The following is a 14,940-nucleotide window of genomic DNA, read 5'->3' as shown; positions in this document are numbered from 1 at the left end:
GCTGTCTGAAATTGATCAAACATGTAATCAAGATGCTTTGATAATTACTGGTGATTGAAATGGGAAAATTGGAAATGAAGAAGGATCAGTAGTTGGAAAACATGGCCTTGGTGATAGAAATGAAGCCGGAGATCACATGATAGAATTTTACAAGACCAACGACTTTCTCATTACAAATACCTTTTTTTCAACAACATAAACGGTGACAGTATACATGGACCTTGCTGGATGGAATGCACAGGAATCAAATCGATGGCATCTGTGGAAAGAGACAAAGGAGAAGCACAATATCATCAGTCAGAAAAAGGCCAGGAGCCAACTGTAGAACAGACCATCACTTGCCCATATGCAAGTTTAAGTTGAAGCTGAGGAAAATTAGAACAAGTCCATGAGAGCCAAAGTACAACCTTGAATATATCCCACCTGAATTTAGAGACCATCTCAGGAATGGATTTGACACATTGAACACTAATGGCTGAAGGCCAGACAAGTTGTAGGATGACATCAAGGACATCATACATGAAGAAAGCAAAAGGTCATTAAAAAGATGGGAAAGAAAGAAAAGACCAAATGGATATTAGAAGAGACTCTGAAACTTACTCTTGAATGTAGACTAAAAAAAAGACTAGCTACAGAAAACGGAAGAAATGCTGAAGTAAAAGAACTGAACAGAAGATTTCAAAGGCTAGCTCAAGTAAACAAAGTAAAATATTATAATGAAATTCACAAAGACTGGGAGTCAGAAAACCGGAAGGGAAGAACATGCTTGGAATTCCTCAAGCTGAAGGAACTGAAGAAAAAATTCAAGCCTCGAGCTGCAATATTGAAGGATTCTATGAGGAAAATATGAGTCAGAATGAATTCAATGGCAACAGGTTTCTTTTTTTTTTTTTTAAACGGGGAAAATATTGAACAATGCAGGAAGCATCAAAAGAACATAGAAGGAATACACAGGGTCACTACCAAAAAAGAATTGGTCGACATTCAGCTATTTCAGGAGGTAGTATATGATCAAGAACCAGTGGTACCCAAGGAACAAGTCCAAGCTACACTGAAGGCATTGCAAAAAAACAAGCATCCAGGAATTGATGGCGTACCAATTGAGACGCTACAACAAACAGGTGCAATGTTGGAAGCCAGCCCTCATTATTCTATGCCAAGAAATTTGGAAGACAGCTACCTGGCCAACTGACTGGAAGAGATCCACATTTGTGCCCATTCCAAAGAAAGGTGATACAACAGAATGTGAAAATTATTGAACACTATCATTAATATCGCATGCAAGTAAAATTGTGCTGAAGATCATTCAAAAATGGTTGCAGCACTGCATGGACAGGGAATTGCCAGAAATTCAAGCCAGATTCAGAAGAGGATGTGGAACCAGGGATATCATTGCTGATGTCAGATGGATCTTGGCTGAAAGCAAAGAATACCAGAAAAATATTTACCTGTGTTTTAATGACTGTGCAAGGGCACTCAACTATTTGGATCATAACAGATTATGGATAACATTGTGAAGAACGGGAATTCCAGAACATATGTGCTCATGCAGAACCTGTACATAGAACAAGAGGCAGTCCTTCCAACAGAACAAGGGGATACCGCATGGTTTAAAATAAGGAAAGATGTGCTGCAGGGTTGTATCCTTTCACCATACTTACTCAATCTGTATGCTAAAGCAAATAATCCGAGAAGCTGGACTGTATGAAGAACACAGCAACAGGATTGGAGGAGGACTCATTAACAACCTGCGATATGCAGATGACACAGCCTTCCTTGCTGAAAGTAGAAGACTTGAAGCACTTACTGATCAAGATCAAAAACTACAGCCTTCAGTATGGATTACACCTCAGCATAAAGAAAACAAAAATCCACACAGCTGGACCAATAAGCACTATCATGATAAATGGAGAAAAGATTGAAGTTGTCAAGGATTTCATTTTACTTGGATCCACAATCAAGAAAAAGGCCAGGAGCCAACTGCAGAACAAACCATCAATTGCCCATGTGCAAGTTTAAGTGAAGCTGAAGAAAATTAGAACAAGTCCACAGAAGCAGCAGTCAAGAAATCAAATGACCTGTATCGCATTGGCCAAATCTGCTGCAAAGACCTCTTTCAAGTGTTAAAAAGCAAAGATGTCACTTTGAGGACTAAGGTATTTTCAGGTGCCTCATATGCATGTGAAAGCTGGGCAGTCAATAAGGAAGACTGGAGAAGAATTGATGCCTTTGAATTTTGGTGTTGGCGAAGAATATTGAATATACCACAGACTGCCAGAAGAACAAACAAATCTGTCTTGGAAGAAGCACAGCCGGAATGCTCCTTAGAAGCAAGGATGGTAAGACTTAGTCTCATGTACTTTGGACATATTATCAAGAGGGATCAGTCTCTGAAGAAGGACATCATGCTTGGCAAAGCAGAAGGTCAATGAAAAAGAGGAAGATCCTCAGCAAGATAGATTGACTATGTGGCTGCGATAGTGGACTCGAACATGGTAAACATCGTAAGACTGGCGTGGGACAAGGCCGAATTTTGTCTGTTGTACATAGGGTCACTATGAGTTGGAACTGACTCTGCAATCTAGCAGCCACAACCACCACCACCACTACCACAACAACAACAGGATAGAGTCAAAATAATTATACCAATACTGCTGCCAACAATTGAATACTGAATGAAGCTTAAGATTTCTTTTCAGTTCTACGTATTTTTATTCAGTATTCCACTACATATGTGCAGTTGAAATACTGTGTCTTAAAGTTCTTTGAAATAATTTATTACTTTGTGTGGTTTTGCCACCAACTTGACATATGGTTAGATTCATTTGTTTCAGTTTTTAGGGATTACTTTTTTCTTTTAAGATTTAGTGTTTGAATATGGAAAACATGTGTTTCTATACTTAAAACTATATAACAGGAGCAAAATATATTCAGGGACGTGTGACTTCAGATGCTAATTCTTTTCACCCTTGTTTCCTCCATCCCCCTTATAGATGATTTTTATTTGTTTACTTTCTTTTAGGTCTTGGTTCATCCTTCCAAAGAGTGTTTTTCCCTAAGTAGAAGTTGGTGTGTGTGTGTGTGTGTGTTCATATTCATATTTGTCTTAGCCTAGAGAAGCAAAACCAGTAAAGCATATAAATTTATATATATATAGAGAGAGAGAGAGAATTATTATCAAGAAAATGGCTCATGCAGTTGTAGAGACTGCAATTTCCTAAGTCTGTGTAGGGGTGGTGAACCCAAGATCAGCAGGTCATACATAAACGGAGAAACCTACTGTGCTCATGGATAGGTAGACTCAACATTGTGAAAATGAAAATTCTGCCCCCTAGAAAAAACCAAACCCATTGCCATCGAGTCAGTTCCAACTCAGCGACCTATAGGAGAGAGTAGAATTGCCCCATAGAGTTTCCAAGGAGCACCTGGCAGATTCGAACTGCTGACCCGTTGGTTAGCAGCTACAGCTAACCACATAAGCACTTAACCAGTATACCACCAGCATTTCCACTCTACCCAAAGCAGTCTACAAATACAATGCAATCCTGATCTGAATACCAACAACATTCTTCAAAGACATGAAAAAAACTAATCATTAACTTTATATGGAAAGGGAAAAGGCCCCGGATAAGTAAAGCACTATTGAAGAAGGAGAATAAAGTAGGAGGATTCTCGCTACCTGACCTCAGAACCTGCTGTTCAGCTATCATAGTCAAAACAGCCTGGTACTGGTACAACGACAGATACATTGAGCAACAGAACGGAATTAAGAACCCAGATGTAAATCTATTCACCTGTGGCCACCTGATCTTCGACAAAGGCCCATAGCCCATCAACTGAGGAAAAGACAGTATTTTTAACAATTGGTGCTGCCAAAACTGAATGTTCATCTGCATAAAAATAAAACAGGACCCATACCTTATATCATATACAAAAACTAACTCACAATGAATCAAAGGCCTAAATATAAAAACAAAAACTGTGAAGACCATAGAAGATCAACGCTAGAGGCCCTAACGGATGGCATTAACAGTATACAAACCATAACTAACAAACACCAGAAGATAAGCTAGATAGCTGGGATCTTCTAAAAATTAAACACCTGTGCTCATCGAAAGACTTTACCGAAAGAGTAAAAGGAGAACCTACAGACTGGGAAGAAATTTTTGGCTATGACAAATCCAACAAATGTGTTTACAACTGTAGTTCTGTTGGCAATTTATTTAAACTTATATTTTCAAAAGATAAAACTTATTTAAACAAAACAAAAAAGAGAGCATAGTAAAACTAATTAATGCACACTGCATGATGCAAGTTTAGCTACAATGCAGTTAGTGATTAGAGCACGGCCCTCAGTTTGCTAGTTGCATACGTTTTTTCCAGTCTGTTAGAGATTGAGTTGTATCGCCCGCCCTCTGCTCCAAATATGTAATGAAACCCTGACCTCTGTACCTTTAAATATGATCTGATTTGGAAATATGATTCTCTTTATTTTGTTAAGTAGGCAATACCCAAGTAGGGTGGGTTCTATACCTAATCATTCTGAGTCATAAAAAAAAGCAGATTGGACACAGAGACACACACAGGCAGAAGAGGAAGGCACAATGGAGACAGATGCATCTACAAGGATTGCTGGCAGCCACTAGAAACTGAAATAGAGAAGGAAGAACCCTTCTGTAGAGCCACGCCCTGAATTTGGCCTTTTTGCCTCCTGAACTGTGAGAAAATAAGTTTCTATTCTTTAAAGCCACTCACATGTGGTATTTCTGTTATAGCAGCACTACATAACTAAGACACTGTCAAATCATTGAACTCCCATTAATGCCCTGTGTTTTACAAGATTTGATTTTTTTTGTTCTGCTGATTGCATTACCAAATAATACTAGTCTCTATTCAGAATTTGACCACTTCTTAACCACCTTTGCTGCTACCATCCCAGTCCATGGTATGGTCATCTCTCACTTGGATTAATGTACTAGCCTCTTAACTAGTCTCCATGATTCTGTTCTTGCTCCTTTCAGTCTTCAGTTAAAAGCAGCCAGAGTGATATTGTTACAACCTAAGCTGTATCATGTCTCTCTCTCGTACCCAGCCCTTTGTGGCTCCACATTTCACTCAGAGTAAAAAGCAAAGTCCTTACTGTGGCCAACAAGGTCCAGCAGTGCTCATTCTTCCCTTTCCTACCTTTCCCTTCCCTTGTCCCTGTCCCCACTTTATTTCCTACTATTCTTCCCCTTAATTACTTTGTTCCAGTCCCATTCTTCTCCTTGCTGCACCTTGAAAACACCATGCTCGTTCCTACCCCAGGGCCTCTGTACTTCCTCTTCTCTCTGTAAAACTCTTCCTCCAAGAAGCTCACTCACTTCCTTTCAGTTTTTACTCAGATAACACCTTTTTGGTGAGGCTTTCCTCTCACATGCTATTTTAAATTCTACCCACCAACACTCCTTTCCCCCTTCACTTTTGTATTTCTCCTAGCAGTTATCTTGTAACATAGGGATTTTGTTAATTGTTTTATTGTCTTGCCTTCTGCCCCCCTCACACACACTTGTCTGTGGGCAGAGATTTCTGTCTATTTTGCTTACTCCTGAATGTGCAGTTCATAAAACAGTGGCTGGCACATAGTAGCACACCCATTCATATTTGTGGAATGAATTTGAATGGGTTGAACACATAAAGTGCTATACATGTGTGAGGTTTAATTATCAAGATAACTGGAGGGATGAGATTATTAAGCCTCTCTCATCTGGTCTCATATTAAATTTCAATATGTTAAAATCCTTGGTCATCGTTTTTCTCCCAGGAATTCTAATATTTCATGCAACCTATCTCTGGTGCTAAAGATTTTAGCAAAATTTTTTTTCTTTTCCTGTTTTTACTTTTCTCCTCTCTAATAATAGGGGTCATTCTAGATATTGTAGAATTATTGTCAGCTGCTGTTGAGTTGGCCCCCAATTTATGGTGACACCATGCATATCAGAATCGGACTGTTGTGATTCTGAGAGTTTTCATTGGCTGATTTTTGGAAAATAGATCACCAGGTCTTTCTTCCTAGTCTACTTAGTATGGAAGTGGTGCTAAAATCTGTTCAGCGTCATAGCAACATGCAGGCCTTCACTTACAGATCAGCGTGTGGTTATGCTTGTAGTGTATTGGCCAGAAATCGAGTCTGGGTCTCCCACATGGAAGGTGAGAATTCTGCCACTGAATCACCACCCTGAGGGATTCTTTATATCTTGAAAACCACCCACAGTATTAGGATCTTAACGCTTTTTGGGAATCCTGCCTTTCCTTCAGCGTCCTTGCAACAGGCTGGGATTTGGAAGCCTGTGCCAAGGTGTTCACTGACTGGGTACTGTTGGGCAGTGCCGCTGCCCCTCTCCCCTTCTCGTTATGGTTTTTGGTCTGGTGAGCTACTACCTCTTTCTTTAGTAGAGTTAAATAAATGCAGTTATGTCTTTATTCTTTTAATAAGTATTAATCGTTCACATTATTCTTCGAGCTGTTAACTTAGAGTATAATTTTTTTAATTCACTAAGGGTATCACATTTCTGCTTAGGGAAAGTGTAATCCACATGAAACTGTCTTTCTGTTGCTTTATGATTTCCTGATCCAGTGCTTTCTTCTAGAATTTTTAAAAAGTCGCAAAGTAAAACAGTCACCAACTTCCTGAAGGAAAAAGCACTAAAACGCTGATGCTGCTTTTCCAAAATTAGCAATAATTATACCTAGAAAAAGGAAAAGGATCTCGAAAGTCTTGTTGTTAATTTGCCTTTGCAAAAATGTAAAGTTCACTCAACAGTTCCTAATTTTGGTTATCCCTTCAAATCACTCTTCTGCATTGTGGCCTGCTTTTTAAAAAGCTCAGTATTGTTAAGAGACCTAGAAATCGCACTTGCTAATGAATGCAGAGATAGTGTGGAATAGGATAATGGGAAAACATGTTGGATCAATTGTGACTGAAAATTTTCCATTACTTACCTGTTTTTCAGCATTTATGTAGGTTCTTACAGAGGGTAAAGTAATGCGTATATCCAAATAGAGTGGGTTCAGATAGTTATAATAAATTCTCTTTTGGTTATTTTGATGAAAGTTTATATTCATGGGAGACCTGTGTTAATAAGTGAATTCATTGCATTTCGTTATGATTATTTATATAACAATGTAATTAAATATGAAAAACTTGTATGTTCTTTCTTTATCAGATCCTGTGCTGGTTCTCAAGCAAGAGATTATATTCATGTACTAAACTTTTAATTAATCTGTATTGGAGTTGGACGTGGGACACCATTTTGTTTATTATGGATTTTGGATAAAATCTGGAAGTACTACTTAATCAGATTATTGTAAGCAGAATCACTTGTCATTTCAATTCTCACTGATAATGTTTCTTAAAGTATGAGGCAACTTTTCCCTGATAATGAGAGTTCATACAATCTAGTTTTAATTTTTTAAGTTTTATTTGAAATCTTAGAGTGTCTCCAATAATCATCTAAAATATGAAGTCTCATTGAGATGTCAGAGATTGATTAAATTTGTATTGATCCCCTTCATTGGCTGGGTTCTTTAGAGAAGCAAAACCAGAGAGGCATACATATAGAGAGAGAGAGAGAGAGAGAGAGATTTATCTCAAGGAAATGGCTCGTGTTGTTGTGGAGGCTAGCAAGTCCCAAAGTCCAAGCATTGACTGGAGGCCTCTCCTGACTCACATTATTGCAGGGGCTGACGAACCCAGAATCGGCAGGTCAGATGGCAGGCTGCTGGCTCACGGGCTGCAGGAGCCGGTGAATCCCAAAGTCTGCAAATCAGGCACAGGTTGCTTGGTTCAAATCCCAAGAACTGGAGGTCAGATGATGACAAGCTGAATAGAGGATCAAGAGAGAGAGCACTGTTGGATGTAGGCCACACCCCCAAGGATACTCCCCTTATATCAGATAGTAAAATGGAGAATAATTACATAATACTGAAACTCATGGCCTAGCTAAGTTAACACACAACATTAACTATCACAGTCTATACCTTGTCAAATTGGCACCTGCATATATCTCCTTAAACCACAAATAATCTGTAAGTAAAGAGAATTATAAAATCATACTTGTACTTAACTTGATACAACTAATGTGCATACAGCCAAAAATGCTCTAGCCCCATTTACATTTTATAAGTAATGGGATAAGGGAGAGAAGAAAACAAAAATATTTGCTGTATATATGGACAAATACATGTATACTAAAACAAGGAAGGAATACACATAACAATTACTGTACTCATTTCTGCAACTAGTCATGTGGTCATAACTGGTATTTAGAACTACCTTCTTCCATCACTCATTCCGTATTCCCTATACACTCAGTAAGTACTTCAGCTGGTTGTGATGCTTTGCCTGGTGGGGCAAACCTTTATTCTTGAAGAGTCTGGGCCATTAGTAGTCAAGTCAGAAATGGGTTGATGTAGATTTCCGTGGACTTTAATCATAGGACATGGTAGTACTAAGAAAAGCCCTAAGGGATCTCCTGTATTCCAAACATGCTCTTCTTTACCTGTATTATGTAATATCAGTCAGATTTCCCCCTGGTATCCAGGGTCAATCACACAAGCCAGTATGGTAACTCCCTTCTTTGCTTGTTATCTCAGAGGCATGAGGAACCCAAAGTGGCTGGGTGGCACTCTTAACTTCCAGGTCAATGGAATCAGTGTTGTGTCTACAGGTGGGAGAATTCCTCCCTTTGTAACTAAGACCTCTAGACCCCCAGAGCATAGGGGTGTGGGGACAGGAAGTGAATGGGTCATTAAGGGTGATAGTAAGTGGTACCACTCTGATTTCAGCCCTTGGTTTCTGGACCCATGAATCCTGGCTGTGGGAGAAACAGTTGTGCTTTGTTTCAGAGCATACACAGCCTCCTGGAGGACATTGCCCCAACCCTGCAAAGCATTGCCACCTAGCTAGTGCTGTAATTTTGTCTTTAGGAGACCCTTCCATCATTCTATCAAGCCAGCTGTTTCAGGGTGATGGAGGACATGGTAGGACCAGAATTCCATGAGCATGCGCCCATTGCCGCACTTCCTTGGCTGTGAAGTAAGTCCCTTGATCTGAGGCAATGTTGTGTGGGATACCGTGATGGTGGATAAGGTATTCAAATTTGTTCCTCAGTGTTGTGGTAAAAGGTATGTCCCCTGGGCACTCTGTGGGTGAGTCTGTATGTCTACCTGATCAATTACTCTAACGTCAATTCTCTGAAGCCTTGGAATACCTTCTTCTATTATATATCAGTGCAGGTCTAGTACATCACCTTGAATCAGAGTAGGCCACCGCTTAATCTATGCTTCAGCAAACCATCTAAATAAACTATTAGATCCTTTTCTAACTTGTGGAGCTGAAACATGGAATGAAAGAGCTATATTTAGTGAGCCCATGTCAGTAAACTCAGACTGATCCAACTTTATGTTCCTTGCACCATTATCCCATACCCTTAATAGCCATTCCCATATATATTCCCCAGGTTTCTGTTTGTACATATTAAAAAGCCAAGCAATTCTTCTGGAATGTAGCATACCTCCTCCTGGGTCACACTTTGTACTTCACCTTTTGGGGCTTGTGGGGCTTAAGTCTAGCTATAAGTCTAGAAGCAAAAATGGGTGATGGGGATGGGTCCTGGGGACATTCAGCAATATCTCATAAGGCCCTAAGCAATGACTCCAGGTGACATTTCAGCCAAAGCTCTTCAGACACAGCTGGTACTGGGGAGGGTGGCTTATCAGACAAAGATGGAGCAATCTCTTCAGATGGGAGTAGGAGGGCTATTTCTGTTGGAGAGGGAGAAAGAGATTGACCAATCTCAAGGTAATGGCTTATGCTCTTGTAGAGGGTGGTAAGCTCCAAAGTTCATAGGTTAGGCATTGGTTGGAGGCTTCTCCTGACTCATGTAGCGGCAGAGGCTGACAAACACAGAATCAGCAGGTCAGATGACATGCTGCTGGTTCATAGGGCTACAGAACTGGTGAATCCTAAAGCCAGCAAATCAGGTGACAGACTGATGCTTCGAATCCCAAGAACCAGAGGTCAAGTGATGGAAACAGGATCCAGGGCAAGCAAGCTATGCCAGAATGTCTGTATATATAGAGTGTAGGTCACACCCCCAGGGAAACTCCTTGTCTTAGTTATCTAGTGCTGCTATAACAGAAATACCACAAGTGGATGGCTTTAACAAAGAGATACTTATTCTCTCACAGTCTGGTAGGCTAGAAGCCTGAATTCAGGGTGCCAGCTACAGGGGAAACCTTTCCCTCTCTGTTGGCTCTTGGGGAAGGTCCTTGTCATCAACCTTCCTTTTGTTTAGGAGCTTCTCAGGTACAGGAACCCTGGGTCCGAAGGACTCGCTCTGCTTCTGATGCTGCTTTCTTGATGGTAGGAGGTCCCCTATCTTTCTGCTTGCTTCTCTCTTTTATATCTCAAAAGATAGAAGTTGTAGATTAATCTTGTAGATTGAGTCTACATAACCGCTGCTAATCTCATCTCATTAACATCACAGAGATAGGATTTACAACGCACAGGAAAATCACATCAGATGACAAAATGATAGACAATCACACAATACTGGGAATCATGACCTAGCCAAGTTGACAAATTTTTGAGGGACACAATTCAATCCATAACACTCCGCTTACAGCTGATTGGTTGGTCACATCGTGGGGGTGATGCCATTATATCACAAAATGGAGGATAAATAGATCACAAAATGAAGTGTAATTACCTAATAATGAGAATCATAGCCTAGCCACATTGACATGTAACATTAACTATCACATTCCCTCAATTTATTTGCTTAAAAATTTATTCTTGGTGTCAATTTCTGTCTTGTGATTTACCTCATGTCAAGACAAGTTCTGATACCAAGATGGAATATACATTTCATAATAAGTTATTTTTTCCTTGCCAGCTGCACCTTTGTGGATATGATGATTGAGATCTTATTCATCTTTGCAAACAGTAAGATGAATATCCTCAGAGCAGAGAGGGGTAGAGACATGTACCCTCAGCTAAGTAACTCCATTTTATGTGGCCATTTTTCCTTATTTTGAATTAGATAGCAGGTGTGTGAAGGAGAAGGAAGATACAAGTTGATCATTTTCCTTTGTATCTAGGATCTCGAGTCCACAATCAAGGACTCATTTATTCTTGTTCTTTTTAGTTAGTTTTCATTTGACTGTGTATAGCTTTGGTGCGGCCTCCTTAACCTTGATCATTCCTCCCCAACACAGGATTTTGGATTCTTCTATTTCTCTTCTCTTGGGAGAGGTGAGAAAAATTTATCGGGGGTAATAGTGCCATTTGATGGTTCATTTTTATACATGTCCTTCAGTATGGATTACACTTCAAGATAAAGAAAACAAAAATCCTTGCAACTGGACCAATAGGCAACATCATGATAAACGGAGAAAATATTGAAGTTGTCAAGGATTTCATTTTACTTGGATCCACAATCAATGCCCATGGAAGCAGCAGTCAAGAAATGAAATGACATATTGCATCGGGCATATCTGCTGCAAAAGACCTCTTGAAAGTGTTAAAAAGCAAAGATGTCACCTTGAAGACTAAAGTGCGCCTGACCCAAGCCATGGTGTTTTCAGTCACCACATATGCATGCAAAAGCTGGACGATGAATAAGGAAGACTGAAACATTGACGCCTTTGAATTATGGTGTTGGCAAAGAATATGGAATGTGTTATGGACTGCCAAATAATGAACAAATCTGTCTTGGAAGAAGCACAGCCAGAATGTTCCTTAGGAGCAAGGATGGTGAGACTTCGTCTTAGATACTTTGGACATGTTGTCAGAAGGGACCAGTGTCTGGGGAAGGACATCATGCTTGGTAGCGTAGAGGGTCAGTGAAAAAGAGGAAGATCCTCAGTGAAATGGATTGACACAGTGGCTGCAAGAATGGGCTCAAGTATAACAATATCATGAGGATGATGCAGGACCGGGCAGTGTTTCGTTCTGTTGTACATAGGGTCACTATGAGTCAGAATTGACTCTATGGCACCGAACAACAACAATGTTAATGTTATCATTGAAAATTTAGGGACCCTTTGTAATGTGAATGATAGAACAAGTTGTAATTGCCTATAGGTTAAGCATTTAGGCTTCTGTGGAATTATGATGTGTCTCAGGGGCATCATGGTTCCATGGTTTAGGAGTGATAATCTGGTGGGAAAAGGAGCTAGAGGGGGTCTAACTGTTGAGACTGTAGAGCAAGCACATTGTTTTTCTTAGCCGGTTTGCTTGTTTGGGCTGGCATGGGATAGAGGGCTGATGGGGTTTATTGGGGATGGGCAACCATTGCCCTAGAGCACCCTGTGTAAGTTATGTAGTGTCACATCTAAACTATGTATAACAGTTATCAAGATTTGAATATTTAAAATATCTTAGATAATACATGTTACATCCCATACTTGTTTCTATTTCTTTGTACCTTGATGTTTGAGCACTGTATGTTAAAAATTTATTTTGTTACTGAATTTGAGCACACCCGCCCTGCCCCATTACCCCCCCCAAAAAAAATGATCCTTGGTGTTCCAAGACCCAGTTGATGGAATTATTTTCCACCTTTGAGTAAGTTTTAAAAACCTAATCGTTCCTTGCTTACATTGCATTCATGACTATATTGATGAGAAGAAGTGTTACCTCTTGAAACTCAGTCTGAGTTCTCTTAGGTTACCAGAAATTTCTACAAATCTGGTTTGGGATCAACATGTTGGCACTTTTTTTCCCCCTTTTCCATGGTCTTAAATACAGAAAATCATCATCTATTTTAAGCGTATTATAAATGATGGTGCACTTGTTTACGTGGGTAAAATGACTCTATCTAAGTAGTCTATTGAAGTTCATGTTAATGTTTGCTATTTAATGACATCTAATTTTTTTTTTAATGATATTCAATGAGGGTTATGCTAAACCAGAGAGAAAATGTGTTACCCAGGCAACTGCCTCGGGGAGACTAGAGATTCAGGCATATGGCCCTATAGTACACATTATTTCAGCATCTTTAAGCATAAAGAACTACACATGTAATTGACTGTAAAAAATTACTGCTCAGTTACTATATTGTATGGTCATAATAGAACTAAATGAATACGTCATTGTTGTTGGAACGAGTCTGTTGGGAATCACTTGTAGACTCTACTGTTTAAGAAGCAAAAATACAATAAAAAGAAAATAGCTGGTTTAATTAACATGTAAAAATTGGGTTAATTTGAATTCAGCTGGCACAGCAGATATTAATGTTGGCTTTTTTTTTTTTTTCCTCCTCCTATTCTGGCTCAAGCCTGTATACTTTTATTTCTTGCCCATACTATGAATAATTTTATTTTTTAAAATGGTGAGGGTTATTTTAGTCATTTAATTTTTCCTTTGCCAAGGACTTAAATTACCATCACTTCAAGAGAGGTTTTTGTGTACCCAAAATGTAGGAACTGTAATTGAATGAAATAAAAATGCTAAAATGTTCCTGAGTATTTGGTAGTGTTTCTCAAAAAGGAATCAGTATAACTTGATTTCATGGTTTTTGTTTTTTTAATATTTACTTTTTTTTTTGACAGAGTAACTGGGAATTTGACACTGGCAAATGTTAAAAAGTAGCACATTTTACTCCTGTCACTTTCTGTGTGCCTGTGCTTAGGCAACTTTTATGTTTTAGAATATGGTTTTAATATCTCTGTCTTACTTCAAAGATTCAGGAAAAGAAATTGAGAAAGGCATATTCCAGTTTAAAAATCATTTAACTCAGTCCCTTTTTTGGTGTTTTAAAATGCTGTTTGGGCAAAGAGCAAACATAGGTGGTATGAATATTTGCTGAAAGTATCCATGAGAAAATTCTATAGTTCTGTGCCTTAGGCTGTCACCGAGTCTCTTGGAAGGTACTTTTGTGCTGTTTAGCTGCAAACCAAGGCAACAGTCAAACTGGAGGCTGAAGTAAGATGATAAGCAGAGGGATCTGCACCCGCAGGCAGGGGTCTGTGTCCTGGGTGCCTTTGAAGTAACTGGTTATGTGGTGATAATCTAACAGCCAACCCACCTTATGCAGAGTGTTAGGCTAGTATACAGTGGTCACTTAAGAATGCTGACTGATGGTTTTGCTTGCCTGCTGGCTATCCAATTACTGGCTTCTTATCTGTGGTTTATCTCCCCATTATCTCTCTTCATTTGCAGCTTTAATAAAGTTGAAGCCGCATTGTCCAGCCTTTATTAGAAGAACAAGGAAGAATGTAGGAAACTGGAGAGTTTTTTTTTTTTTAATCTGCTTTGTTTGCCTAGGTCAGTTTCCCTATATGGTTTACAGTTACTTTCCCTTTTCATCCCCAGTGGCCTTCCTTTTCCCTTGCAATTTTTCCTCCCTTTAAAGGCAATCCTCAATTTAAAATGCAGTTTTTGTTTTGTTTTTTAACTCAGTACACTTTTGCTTAAAAAAAAAAAAGGCACTGTTTTTGGATAGATCTCAAAATACTATTTAACCCATGAGGTAATTAAAATCTAGGATCTTAAATTCTCTCAATATTGGTAGTTATACAAATTAGGAACTATGCACATAGCAAAATAAGATTTTAGGCTTTTTTAATGATATCTACTAGTACTAGGAAATAACAAGATATTTATCTAGAGACTTGAAGAGCTAGGGAGTATGATTGCTCTCTAAGTTTAAAAAGCTTGTAGCTATGCTTTTCATTGATGCATTATCACTCTTGTAGGAATTAGCCACCGTTAAACCATTTTTATCACTCAAAGGTAAAGGATGGGAGGCTGGTGGAGATGGCAAGGACACAGGGAGGGAGGCTTCTGGATTTATTGGGCAACAGTTATTTAACAGTGGAACCCTATTAGCACACTGGTTAAGTGCTTGGCTCCTAACCCAAAGCTCGGTGGTTGAAGCACACCAGCCACTCCGT

The 14,940-nt window shown here is 39.2% G+C and overlaps 1 protein-coding gene across 2 annotated transcripts in view; it reads left to right on the top strand.

The window, feature by feature from the left end:
• The window catches only part of SLC25A13 (solute carrier family 25 member 13), a 240,248-nt gene that overhangs the window by 68,955 nt on the left and 156,353 nt on the right, over nucleotides 1-14,940 (top strand). The window contains exon 1 of one of the 2 annotated variants that reach the window (XM_049893074.1): nucleotides 7,271-7,346. The exons of the other annotated variant lie outside the window; for it this stretch is intronic. The gene's annotated coding sequence lies outside the window, so the exon portion shown is untranslated. Of the gene's footprint in view, nucleotides 1-7,270; nucleotides 7,347-14,940 lie in introns of those variants that run through there. 2 annotated transcript variants of the gene reach the window in all.

Source organism: Elephas maximus, chromosome 8 (genome assembly GCF_024166365.1).
Source record: "Elephas maximus indicus isolate mEleMax1 chromosome 8, mEleMax1 primary haplotype, whole genome shotgun sequence".
NCBI lineage: Eukaryota > Metazoa > Chordata > Mammalia > Proboscidea > Elephantidae > Elephas > Elephas maximus.
Note: the sequence above shows the minus strand (reverse complement) of the source record. Positions and strands in the feature narration are given on the sequence as shown.